General features: G+C 34.7%; 3 non-coding genes across 3 annotated transcripts; all 3 read right to left on the reverse strand.

Moving 5' to 3' along the window:
- Nucleotides 1–2,138: 2,138 nt before the first annotated feature.
- On the reverse strand, nt 2,139–2,212 carry TRNAN-AUU (transfer RNA asparagine (anticodon AUU)). The gene has a single exon. It is a non-coding gene; the product is annotated as a tRNA-Asn (tRNA).
- Nucleotides 2,213–7,978: 5,766 nt separating this feature from the next.
- On the reverse strand, nt 7,979–8,052 carry TRNAS-ACU (transfer RNA serine (anticodon ACU)). Its single transcript has one exon. It is a non-coding gene; the product is annotated as a tRNA-Ser (tRNA).
- A 5,758-nt stretch (nt 8,053–13,810) lies between these two features.
- On the reverse strand, nt 13,811–13,884 carry TRNAN-AUU (transfer RNA asparagine (anticodon AUU)). Its single transcript has one exon. It is a non-coding gene; the product is annotated as a tRNA-Asn (tRNA).
- Between the last annotated feature and the right edge of the window lie 498 nt (nt 13,885–14,382).

Here is a 14,382-nt window from a genome sequence, read left to right on the forward strand (position 1 = left end):
ACATTGGTACTTTCCCATGATGAGTGAGTGCTTCAGGATCTCTTGAACTTACATGTGCAGCAGAGTACTGCAATGGAAGCATGCTGGGCCCATAACCCAGAGGTAGGCAGATTGAAACTATCCTCTGCTATATGCATTTTTTTTTTTGTTAATTAAAGTAATCCAAAACTGGGATTGATATTTTGTCTCTTTTATTTTTACTTAAAGTACAATAACTTTTACCATTTTAATTTGTTTTAATAGTATATTGACAGTATTGTTTTCTTTCAAAAATCCACTTCATTTTCTTTACCCTATTATTAAAATGGTAATTGACAAAAACAAACTACATTGTCACCAGAAGAGCAATACAAAATGTACAAGTGATATATTAAAATCATCTTTCCAGCTTGAATTTCAATGATGCATTGGGTCAACAATTTTGTGAGAAACATCTTCACCCTTAAATAAAGATTTTCTTAATTCCTTACCTGTGTGCTAATTATATATCACCTTGTTTTCACATTAAACAGACTTCCACATGAGAAAGCAGCAAGGATGCAGTGGCGTTAATGTTTCCTGGTGTCAACTTGTATTATTTCAGTAGACATTGAAATGAGGATGCATCTTGCTGCCTTTCCAATGAAGCAAGTTTAATTTAGTAATAGGTGAAAAACCATCCTTACAAAGGTGTTAATCAGAGACTTGGCTTTGTGGACACTTTTCAGAGAACAAATTTGTTAGCATAAAAATAAAGCCAGAAAATAAAGAGCTGTTTAATCACTCAATTGGATTTTTCTGCCAGCATATTTTTTTTCTCTGCAACCCACTGCTAAATTGTGCTTCCTAGCTGTTTTTATAAAATCACTGAATCAAATCTAACTCTGATTACATCAGAGAAGGCCAGGTACCCTACACCATAACAGGGGGTTTGAAATTTTGACTTGTCTACTTAAAGATCACCAAAATCTGATAACAAGGTCAATTAGGTCCCTGGGTGGGATTGAACCACCAACCTTTTGGTTAATAGCCGTACATACTAACTGATTGCGCCACAGAGACACTTTGCAAAAAGTACATACTGACAAATGCTAATAAGCATTCATCTAAAACGTTTCCTAGAAAAACTTAAAAAAGTCAATAATCTGGAGAGTTTTTGTAAGATGTTTCTTCTATCAACCAACGAAGGAACACATTGGTACTTTCCCATGATGAGTGAGTGCTTCAGGATCTCTTGCACTTACATGTGCAGCAGAGTACAGCAATGGAAGCATGCTGGGCCCATAACCCAGAGGTAGGCAGATTAAAACTATCCTCTGCTATATGCATTTTTTTTTTGTTAATTAAAGTAATCCAAAACTGGGATTGATATTTTGGCTCTTTTATTTTTACTTAAAGTACAATAACTTTTACCATTTTAATTTGTTTTAATAGTATATTGACAGTATTGTTTTCTTTCAAAAATCCACTTCATTTTCTTTACCCTATTATTAAAATGGTAATTGACAAAAACAAACTACATTGTCACCAGAAGAGCAATACAAAATGTACAAGTGATATATTAAAATCATCTTTCCAGCTTGAATTTCAATGATGCATTGGGGCAACGATTTTGTGAGAAACATCTTCACCCTTAAATAAAGATTTTCTTAATTCCTTACCTGTGTGCTAATTAGATATCACCTTGTTTTCACATTAAACAGACTTCCACATGAGAAAGCAGCAAGGATGCAGTGGCGTTAATGTTTCCTGGTGTCAACCTGTATTATTTCAGTAGACATTGAAATGAGGATGCATCTTGCTGCCTTTCCAATGAAGCAAGTTTAATTTAGTAATAGGTGAAAAACCATCCTTACAAAGGTGTTAATCAGAGACTTGGCTTTGTGGACACTTTTCAGAGAACAAATTTGTTAGCATAAAAATAAAGCCAGAAAATGAAGAGCTGTTTAATCACTCAATTGGATTTTTCTGCCAGCATATTTTTTTTCTCTGCAACCCACTGCTAAATTGTGCTTCCTAGCTGTTTTTTATAATATCACTGAATCAAATCTAACTCTGATTACATCAGAGAAGGCCATGTACCCTACACCATAAGAGGAGGTTTGAAATTTTGACTTGTCTACTTAAATATCACCAAAATCTGATCACAAGGTTAATTACGTCCCTGGGTGGGATTGAACCACCAACCTTTTGGTTAATAGCCAAACACACTAACCGATTGCGCCACAGAGACACTTTGCAAAAGTCCATACTGACAAAGGCTAATAAGCATTCATCTAAAACGTTTCCTAGAAAAACTTTAAAAAGTCAATAATCTGGAGAGTTTTTGTAAGATGTTTCTTCCATCAACCAACGAAGAAACACATTGGTACTTTCCCATGATGAGTGAGTGCTTCAGGATCTCTTGCACTTACATGTGCAGCAGAGTACTGCAATGGAAGCATGCTGGGCCCATAACCCAGAGGTAGGCAGATTGAAACTATCCTCTGCTATATGCATTTTTTTTGTTAATTAAAGTAATCCAAAACTGGGATTGATATTTTGTCTCTTTTATTTTTACTTAAAGTACAATAACTTTTACCATTTTAATTTGTTTTAATAGTATATTGACAGTATTGTTTTCTTTCAAAAATCCACTTCATTTTCTTTACCCTATTATTAAAATGGTAATTGACAAAAACAAACTACATTGTCACCAGAAGAGCAATACAAAATGTACAAGTGATATATTAAAATCATCTTTCCAGCTTGAATTTCAATGATGCATTGGGTCAACAATTTTGTGAGAAACATCTTCACCCTTAAATAAAGATTTTCTTAATTCCTTACCTGTGTGCTAATTAGATATCACCTTGTTTTCACATTAAACAGACTTCCACATGAGAAAGCAGCAAGGATGCAGTGGCGTTAATGTTTCCTGGTGTCAACCTGTATTATTTCAGTAGACATTGAAATGAGGATACATCTTGCTGCCTTTCCAATGAAGCAAGTTTAATTTAGTAATAGGTGAAAAACCATCCCTACAAAGGTGTTAATCAGAGACTTGGCTTTGTGGACACTTTTCAGAGAACAAATTTGTTAGCATAAAAATAAAGCCAGAAAATGAAGAGCTGTTTAATCACGCAATTTGATTTTTTTGCCAGCATATTTCTTTTTCTCTGCAACCCACTGCTAAATTGTGCTTCCTAGATGTTTTTATAAAATCACTGAATCAAATCTAACTCTGATTACATCAGAGAAGGCCAGGTACCCTACACCATAACAGGGGGTATGAAATTTGACTTGTCTACTTAAAGATCACCAAAATCTGATAACAAGGTCAATTACGTCCCTGGGTGGGATTGAACCACCAACCTTTTGGTTAATAGTCGTACACACTAACTGATTGCGCCACAGAGACACTTTGCAAAAGTACATACTGACAAATGCTAATAAGCATTCATCTAAAACGTTTCCTAGAAAAACATAAAAAAATCAATAATCTGGAGAGTTTTTGTAAGATGTTTCTTCTATCAACCAACGAAGAAACACATTGGTACTTTCCCATGATGAGTGAGTGCTTCAGGATCTCTTGCACTTACATGTGCAGCAGAGTACAGCAATGGAAGCATGCTGGGCCCATAACCCAGAGGTAGGCAGATTGAAACTATCCTCTGCTATATGCATTTTTTTGTTTGTTAATTAAAGTAATCCAAAACTGGGATTGATATTTTGGCTCTTTTATTTTTACTTAAAGTACAATAACTTTTACCATTTTAATTTGTTTTAATAGTATATTGACAGTATTGTTTTCTTTCAAAAATCCACTTCATTTTCTTTACCCTATTATTAAAATGGTAATTGACAAAAACAAACTACATTGTCACCAGAAGAGCAAAACAAAATGTACAAGTGATATATTAAAATCATCTTTCCAGCTTGAATTTCAATGTTGCATTGGGTCATCAATTTTGTGAGAAACATCTTCACCCTTAAATAAAGATTTTCTTAATTCCTTACCTGTGTGCTAATTAGATATCACCTTGTTTTCACATTAAACAGACTTCCACATGAGAAAGCAGCAAGGATGCAGTGGCGTTAATGTTTCCTGGTGTCAACCTGTATTATTTCAGTAGACATTGAAATGAGGATACATCTTGCTGCCTTTCCAATGAAGCAAGTTTAATTTAGTAATAGGTGAAAAACCATCCCTACAAAGGTGTTAATCAGAGACTTGGCTTTGTGGACACTTTTCAGAGAACAAATTTGTTAGCATTAAAATAAAGCCAGAAAATGAAGAGCTGTTTAATCACGCAATTTGGTTTTTTTGCCAGCATATTTCTTTTTCTCTGCAACCCACTGCTAAATTGTGCTTCCTAGATGTTTTTATAAAATCACTGAATCAAATCTAACTCTGATTACATCAGAGAAGGCCAGGTACCCTACACCATAACAGGGGGTATGAAATTTGACTTGTCTACTTAAAGATCACCAAAATCTGATAACAAGGTCAATTACGTCCCTGGGTGGGATTGAACCACCAACCTTTTGGTCAATAGCCGTACACACTAACTGATTGCGCCACAGAGACACTTTGCAAAAAGTACATACTGACAAATGCTAATAAGCATTCATCTAAAACGTTTCCTAGAAAAACTTAAAAAAGTCAATAATCTGGAGAGTTTTTGTAAGATGTTTCTTCTATCAACCAACGAAGAAACACATTGGTACTTTCCCATGATGAGTGAGTGCTTCAGGATCTCTTGCACTTACATGTGCAGCAGAGTACAGCAATGGAAGCATGCTGGGCCCATAACCCAGAGGTAGGCAGATTGAAACTATCCTCTGCTATATGCATTTTTTTGTTTGTTAATTAAAGTAATCCAAAACTGGGATTGATATTTTGGCTCTTTTATTTTTACTTAAAGTACAATAACTTTTACCATTTTAATTTGTTTTAATAGTATATTGACAGTATTGTTTTCTTTCAAAAATCCACTTCATTTTCTTTACCCTATTATTAAAATGGTAATTGACAAAAACAAACTACATTGTCACCAGAAGAGCAAAACAAAATGTACAAGTGATATATTAAAATCATCTTTCCAGCTTGAATTTCAATGATGCATTGGGGCAACGATTTTGTGAGAAACATCTTCACCCTTAAATAAAGATTTTCTTAATTCCTTACCTGTGTGCTAATTAGATATCACCTTGTTTTCACATTTAACAGACTTCCACATGAGAAAGCAGCAAGGATGCAGTGGCGTTAATGTTTCCTGGTGTCAACCTGTATTATTTCAGTAGACATTGAAATGAGGATGCATCTTGCTGCCTTTCCAATGAAGCAAGTTTAATTTAGTAATAGGTGAAAAACCATCCTTACAAAGGTGTTAATCAGAGACTTGGCTTTGTGGACACTTTTCAGAGAACAAATTTGTTAGCATAAAAATAAAGCCAGAAAATAAAGAGCTGTTTAATCACGCAATTGGATTTTTCTGCCAGCATATTTTTTTTCTCTGCAACCCACTGCTAAATTGTGCTTCCTAGCTGTTTTTATAAAATCACTGAATCAAATCTAACTCTGATTACATCAGAGAAGGCCAGGTACCCTACACCATAACAGGGGGTTTGAAATTTTGACTTGTCTACTTAAAGATCACCAAAATCTAATAACAAGGTAAATTAGGTCCCTGGGTGGGATTGAACCACCAACCTTTTGGTTAATAGCCGTACATACTAACTGATTGCGCCACAGAGACACTTTGCAAAAGTCCATACTGACAAAGGCTAATAAGCATTCATCTAAAACGTTTCCTAGAAAAACTTTAAAAAGTCAATAATCTGGAGAGTTTTTGTAAGATGTTTCTTCCATCAACCAACGAAGAAACACATTGGTACTTTCCCATGATGAGTGAGTGCTTCAGGATCTCTTGCACTTACATGTGCAGCAGAGTACTGCAATGGAAGCATGCTGGGCCCATAACCCAGAGGTAGGCAGATTGAAACTATCCTCTGCTATATGCATTTTTTTTGTTAATTAAAGTAATCCAAAACTGGGATTGATATTGTGTCTCTTTTATTTTTACTTAAAGTACAATAACTTTTACCATTTTAATTTGTTTTAATAGTATATTGACAGTATTGTTTTCTTTCAAAAATCCACTTCATTTTCTTTACCCTATTATTAAAATGGTAATTGACAAAAACAAACTACATTGTCACCAGAAGAGCAATACAAAATGTACAAGTGATATATTAAAATCATCTTTCCAGCTTGAATTTCAATGATGCATTGGGTCAACAATTTTGTGAGAAACATCTTCACCCTTAAATAAAGATTTTCTTAATTCCTTACCTGTGTGCTAATTAGATATCACCTTGTTTTCACATTAAACAGACTTCCACATGAGAAAGCAGCAAGGATGCAGTGGCGTTAATGTTTCCTGGTGTCAACCTGTATTATTTCAGTAGACATTGAAATGAGGATACATCTTGCTGCCTTTCCAATGAAGCAAGTTTAATTTAGTAATAGGTGAAAAACCATCCCTACAAAGGTGTTAATCAGAGACTTGGCTTTGTGGACACTTTTCAGAGAACAAATTTGTTAGCATAAAAATAAAGCCAGAAAATGAAGAGCTGTTTAATCACGCAATTTGATTTTTTTGCCAGCATATTTCTTTTTCTCTGCAACCCACTGCTAAATTGTGCTTCCTAGATGTTTTTATAAAATCACTGAATCAAATCTAACTCTGATTACATCAGAGAAGGCCAGGTACCCTACACCATAACAGGGGGTATGAAATTTGACTTGTCTACTTAAAGATCACCAAAATCTGATAACAAGGTCAATTAGGTCCCTGGGTGGGATTGAACCACCAACCTTTTGGTTAATAGCCGTACACGCTAACTGATTGCACCACAGAGACACTTTGCAAAAGTCCATACTGACAAAGGCTAATAAGCATTCATCTAAAACGTTTCCTAGAAAAACTTTAAAAAGTCAATAATCTGGAGAGTTTTTGTAAGATGTTTCTTCCATCAACCAACGAAGAAACACATTGGTACTTTCCCATGATGAGTGAGTGCTTCAGGATCTCTTGAACTTACATGTGCAGCAGAGTACTGCAATGGAAGCATGCTGGGCTCATAACCGAGAGGTAGGCAGATTGAAACTATCCTCTGCTATATGCATTTTTTTTTGTTAAAGTAATCCAAAACTGGGATTGATATTTTGTCTCTTTTATTTTTACTTAAAGTACAATAACGTTTACCATTTTAATTTGTTTTAATAGTATATTGACAGTATTGTTTTCTTTCAAAAATCCACTTCATTTTCTTTACCCTATTATTAAAATGGTAATTGACAAAAACAAACTACATTGTCACCAGAAGAGCAATACAAAATGTACAAGTGATATATTAAAATCATCTTTCCAGCTTGAATTTCAATGTTGCATTGGGTCAACAATTTTGTGAGAAACATCTTCACCCTTAAATAAAGATTTTCTTAATTCCTTACCTGTGTGCTAATTAGATATCACCTTGTTTTCACATTAAACAGACTTCCACATGAGAAAGCAGCAAGGATGCAGTGGCGTTAATGTTTCCTGGTGTCAACTTGTATTATTTCAGTAGACATTGAAATGAGGATGCATCTTGCTGCCTTTCCAATGAATCAAGTTTAATTTAGTAATAGGTGAAAAACCATCCTTACAAAGGTGTTAATCAGAGACTTGGCTTTGTGGACACTTTTCAGAGAACAAATTTGTTAGCATAAAAATAAAGCCAGAAAATGAAGAGCTGTTTAATCACTCGATTGGATTTTTCTGCCAGCATATTTTATTTCTCTGCAACCCACTGCTAAATTGTGCTTCCTAGCTGTTTTTTATAAAATCACTGAATCAAATCTAACTCTGATTACATCAGAGAAGGCCATGTACCCTACACCATAAGAGGAGGTTTGAAATTTTGACTTGTCTCCTTAAATATCACCAAAATCTGATCACAAGGTTAATTACATCCCTGGGTGGGATTGAACCACCAACCTTTTGGTTAGTAGCCAAACACACTAACCGATTGCGCCACAGAGACACTTTGCAAAAGTCCATACTGACAAAGGCTAATAAGCATTCATCTAAAACGTTTCCTAGAAAAACTTTAAAAAGTCAATAATCTGGAGAGTTTTTGTAAGATGTTTCTTCCATCAACCAACGAAGAAACACATTGGTACTTTCCCATGATGAGTGAGTGCTTCAGGATCTCTTGCACTTACATGTGCAGCAGAGTACTGCAATGGAAGCATGCTGGGCCCATAACCCAGAGGTAGGCAGATTGAAACTATCCTCTGCTATATGCATTTTTTTTGTTAATTAAAGTAATCCAAAACTGGGATTGATATTGTGTCTCTTTTATTTTTACTTAAAGTACAATAACTTTTACCATTTTAATTTGTTTTAATAGTATATTGACAGTATTGTTTTCTTTCAAAAATCCACTTCATTTTCTTTACCCTATTATTAAAATGGTAATTGACAAAAACAAACTACATTGTCACCAGAAGAGCAATACAAAATGTACAAGTGATATATTAAAATCATCTTTCCAGCTTGAATTTCAATGATGCATTGGGTCAACAATTTTGTGAGAAACATCTTCACCCTTAAATAAAGATTTTCTTAATTCCTTACCTGTGTGCTAATTAGATATCACCTTGTTTTCACATTAAACAGACTTCCACATGAGAAAGCAGCAAGGATGCAGTGGCGTTAATGTTTCCTGGTGTCAACCTGTATTATTTCAGTAGACATTGAAATGAGGATACATCTTGCTGCCTTTCCAATGAAGCAAGTTTAATTTAGTAATAGGTGAAAAACCATCCCTACAAAGGTGTTAATCAGAGACTTGGCTTTGTGGACACTTTTCAGAGAACAAATTTGTTAGCATAAAAATAAAGCCAGAAAATGAAGAGCTGTTTAATCACGCAATTTGATTTTTTTGCCAGCATATTTCTTTTTCTCTGCAACCCACTGCTAAATTGTGCTTCCTAGATGTTTTTATAAAATCACTGAATCAAATCTAACTCTGATTACATCAGAGAAGGCCAGGTACCCTACACCATAACAGGGGGTATGAAATTTGACTTGTCTACTTAAAGATCACCAAAATCTGATAACAAGGTCTATTACGTCCCTGGGTGGGATTGAACCACCAACCTTTTGGTTAATAGCCGTACACGCTAACTGATTGCGCCACAGAGACACTTTGCAAAAGTACATACTGACAAATGCTAATAAGCATTCATCTAAAACGTTTCCTAGAAAAACTTAAAAAAATCAATAATCTGGAGAGTTTTTGTAAGATGTTTCTTCTATCAACCAACGAAGAAACACATTGGTACTTTCCCATGATGAGTGAGTGCTTCAGGATCTCTTGCACTTACATGTGCAGAAGAGTACAGCAATGGAAGCATGCTGGGCCCATAACCCAGAGGTAGGCAGATTGAAACTATCCTCTGCTATATGCATTTTTTTGTTTGTTAATTAAAGTAATCCAAAACTGGGATTGATATTTTGGCTCTTTTATTTTTACTTAAAGTACAATAACTTTTACCATTTTAATTTGTTTTAATAGTATATTGACAGTATTGTTTTCTTTCAAAAATCCACTTAATTTTCTTTACCCTATTATTAAAATGGTAATTGACAAAAACAAACTACATTGTCACCAGAAGAGCAATACAAAATGTACAAGTGATATATTAAAATCATCTTTCCAGCTTGAATTTCAATGATGCATTGGGGCAACGATTTTGTGAGAAACATCTTCACCCTTAAATAAAGATTTTCTTAATTCCTTACCTGTGTGCTAATTAGATATCACCTTGTTTTCACATTAAACAGACTTCCACATGAGAAAGCAGCAAGGATGCAGTGGCGTTAATGTTTCCTGGTGTCAACCTGTATTATTTCAGTAGACATTGAAATGAGGATGCATCTTGCTGCCTTTCCAATGAAGCAAGTTTAATTTAGTAATAGGTGAAAAACCATCCTTACAAAGGTGTTAATCAGAGACTTGGCTTTGTGGACACTTTTCAGAGAACAAATTTGTTAGCATAAAAATAAAGCCAGAAAATAAAGAGCTGTTTAATCACTCAATTGGATTTTTCTGCCAGCATATTTTTTTTTTCTGCAACCCACTGCTAAATTGTGCTTCCTAGCTGTTTTTATAAAATCACTGAATCAAATCTAACTCTGATTACATCAGAGAAGGCCAGGTACCCTACACCATAACAGGGGGTATGAAATTTGACTTGTCTACTTAAAGATCACCAAAATCTGATAACAAGGTCAATTAGGTCCCTGGGTGGGATTGAACCACCAACCTTTTGGTTAATAGCCGTACACGCTAACTGATTGCACCACAGAGACACTTTGCAAAAGTCCATACTGACAAAGGCTAATAAGCATTCATCTAAAACGTTTCCTAGAAAAACTTTAAAAAGTCAATAATCTGGAGAGTTTTTGTAAGATGTTTCTTCCATCAACCAACGAAGAAACACATTGGTACTTTCCCATGATGAGTGAGTGCTTCAGGATCTCTTGAACTTACATGTGCAGCAGAGTACTGCAATGGAAGCATGCTGGGCTCATAACCGAGAGGTAGGCAGATTGAAACTATCCTCTGCTATATGCATTTTTTTTTGTTAAAGTAATCCAAAACTGGGATTGATATTTTGTCTCTTTTATTTTTACTTAAAGTACAATAACGTTTACCATTTTAATTTGTTTTAATAGTATATTGACAGTATTGTTTTCTTTCAAAAATCCACTTCATTTTCTTTACCCTATTATTAAAATGGTAATTGACAAAAACAAACTACATTGTCACCAGAAGAGCAATACAAAATGTACAAGTGATATATTAAAATCATCTTTCCAGCTTGAATTTCAATGTTGCATTGGGTCAACAATTTTGTGAGAAACATCTTCACCCTTAAATAAAGATTTTCTTAATTCCTTACCTGTGTGCTAATTAGATATCACCTTGTTTTCACATTAAACAGACTTCCACATGAGAAAGCAGCAAGGATGCAGTGGCGTTAATGTTTCCTGGTGTCAACTTGTATTATTTCAGTAGACATTGAAATGAGGATGCATCTTGCTGCCTTTCCAATGAAGCAAGTTTAATTTAGTAATAGGTGAAAAACCATCCTTACAAAGGTGTTAATCAGAGACTTGGCTTTGTGGACACTTTTCAGAGAACAAATTTGTTAGCATAAAAATAAAGCCAGAAAATAAAGAGCTGTTTAATCACGCAATTGGATTTTTCTGCCAGCATATTTTTTTTCTCTGCAACCCACTGCTAAATTGTGCTTCCTAGCTGTTTTTATAAAATCACTGAATCAAATCTAACTCTGATTACATCAGAGAAGGCCAGGTACCCTACACCATAACAGGGGGTTTGAAATTTTGACTTGTCTACTTAAAGATCACCAAAATCTAATAACAAGGTAAATTAGGTCCCTGGGTGGGATTGAACCACCAACCTTTTGGTTAATAGCCGTACATACTAACTGATTGCGCCACAGAGACACTTTGCAAAAGTCCATACTGACAAAGGCTAATAAGCATTCATCTAAAACGTTTCCTAGAAAAACTTTAAAAAGTCAATAATCTGGAGAGTTTTTGTAAGATGTTTCTTCCATCAACCAACGAAGAAACACATTGGTACTTTCCCATGATGAGTGAGTGCTTCAGGATCTCTTGCACTTACATGTGCAGCAGAGTACTGCAATGGAAGCATGCTGGGCCCATAACCCAGAGGTAGGCAGATTGAAACTATCCTCTGCTATATGCATTTTTTTTGTTAATTAAAGTAATCCAAAACTGGGATTGATATTGTGTCTCTTTTATTTTTACTTAAAGTACAATAACTTTTACCATTTTAATTTGTTTTAATAGTATATTGACAGTATTGTTTTCTTTCAAAAATCCACTTCATTTTCTTTACCCTATTATTAAAATGGTAATTGACAAAAACAAACTACATTGTCACCAGAAGAGCAATACAAAATGTACAAGTGATATATTAAAATCATCTTTCCAGCTTGAATTTCAATGATGCATTGGGTCAACAATTTTGTGAGAAACATCTTCACCCTTAAATAAAGATTTTCTTAATTCCTTACCTGTGTGCTAATTAGATATCACCTTGTTTTCACATTAAACAGACTTCCACATGAGAAAGCAGCAAGGATGCAGTGGCGTTAATGTTTCCTGGTGTCAACCTGTATTATTTCAGTAGACATTGAAATGAGGATACATCTTGCTGCCTTTCCAATGAAGCAAGTTTAATTTAGTAATAGGTGAAAAACCATCCCTACAAAGGTGTTAATCAGAGACTTGGCTTTGTGGACACTTTTCAGAGAACAAATTTGTTAGCATAAAAATAAAGCCAGAAAATGAAGAGCTGTTTAATCACGCAATTTGATTTTTTTGCCAGCATATTTCTTTTTCTCTGCAACCCACTGCTAAATTGTGCTTCCTAGATGTTTTTATAAAATCACTGAATCAAATCTAACTCTGATTACATCAGAGAAGGCCAGGTACCCTACACCATAACAGGGGGTATGAAATTTGACTTGTCTACTTAAAGATCACCAAAATCTGATAACAAGGTCAATTAGGTCCCTGGGTGGGATTGAACCACCAACCTTTTGGTTAATAGCCGTACACGCTAACTGATTGCACCACAGAGACACTTTGCAAAAGTCCATACTGACAAAGGCTAATAAGCATTCATCTAAAACGTTTCCTAGAAAAACTTTAAAAAGTCAATAATCTGGAGAGTTTTTGTAAGATGTTTCTTCCATCAACCAACGAAGAAACACATTGGTACTTTCCCATGATGAGTGAGTGCTTCAGGATCTCTTGAACTTACATGTGCAGCAGAGTACTGCAATGGAAGCATGCTGGGCTCATAACCGAGAGGTAGGCAGATTGAAACTATCCTCTGCTATATGCATTTTTTTTTGTTAAAGTAATCCAAAACTGGGATTGATATTTTGTCTCTTTTATTTTTACTTAAAGTACAATAACGTTTACCATTTTAATTTGTTTTAATAGTATATTGACAGTATTGTTTTCTTTCAAAAATCCACTTCATTTTCTTTACCCTATTATTAAAATGGTAATTGACAAAAACAAACTACATTGTCACCAGAAGAGCAATACAAAATGTACAAGTGATATATTAAAATCATCTTTCCAGCTTGAATTTCAATGTTGCATTGGGTCAACAATTTTGTGAGAAACATCTTCACCCTTAAATAAAGATTTTCTTAATTCCTTACCTGTGTGCTAATTAGATATCACCTTGTTTTCACATTAAACAGACTTCCACATGAGAAAGCAGCAAGGATGCAGTGGCGTTAATGTTTCCTGGTGTCAACTTGTATTATTTCAGTAGACATTGAAATGAGGATGCATCTTGCTGCCTTTCCAATGAATCAAGTTTAATTTAGTAATAGGTGAAAAACCATCCTTACAAAGGTGTTAATCAGAGACTTGGCTTTGTGGACACTTTTCAGAGAACAAATTTGTTAGCATAAAAATAAAGCCAGAAAATGAAGAGCTGTTTAATCACTCGATTGGATTTTTCTGCCAGCATATTTTATTTCTCTGCAACCCACTGCTAAATTGTGCTTCCTAGCTGTTTTTTATAAAATCACTGAATCAAATCTAACTCTGATTACATCAGAGAAGGCCATGTACCCTACACCATAAGAGGAGGTTTGAAATTTTGACTTGTCTCCTTAAATATCACCAAAATCTGATCACAAGGTTAATTACATCCCTGGGTGGGATTGAACCACCAACCTTTTGGTTAATAGCCAAACACACTAACCGATTGCGCCACAGAGACACTTTGCAAAAGTCCATACTGACAAAGGCTAATAAGCATTCATCTAAAACGTTTCCTAGAAAAACTTTAAAAAGTCAATAATCTGGAGAGTTTTTGTAAGATGTTTCTTCCATCAACCAACGAAGAAACACATTGGTACTTTCCCATGATGAGTGAGTGCTTCAGGATCTCTTGCACTTACATGTGCAGCAGAGTACTGCAATGGAAGCATGCTGGGCCCATAACCCAGAGGTAGGCAGATTGAAACTATCCTCTGCTATATGCATTTTTTTTGTTAATTAAAGTAATCCAAAACTGGGATTGATATTGTGTCTCTTTTATTTTTACTTAAAGTACAATAACTTTTACCATTTTAATTTGTTTTAATAGTATATTGACAGTATTGTTTTCTTTCAAAAATCCACTTCATTTTCTTTACCCTATTATTAAAATGGTAATTGACAAAAACAAACTACATTGTCACCAGAAGAGCAATACAAAATGTACAAGTGATATATT

This window comes from Pseudophryne corroboree, chromosome 11 (genome assembly GCF_028390025.1).
Source record: "Pseudophryne corroboree isolate aPseCor3 chromosome 11, aPseCor3.hap2, whole genome shotgun sequence".
In the NCBI taxonomy this organism is placed as follows: domain Eukaryota; kingdom Metazoa; phylum Chordata; class Amphibia; order Anura; family Myobatrachidae; genus Pseudophryne; species Pseudophryne corroboree.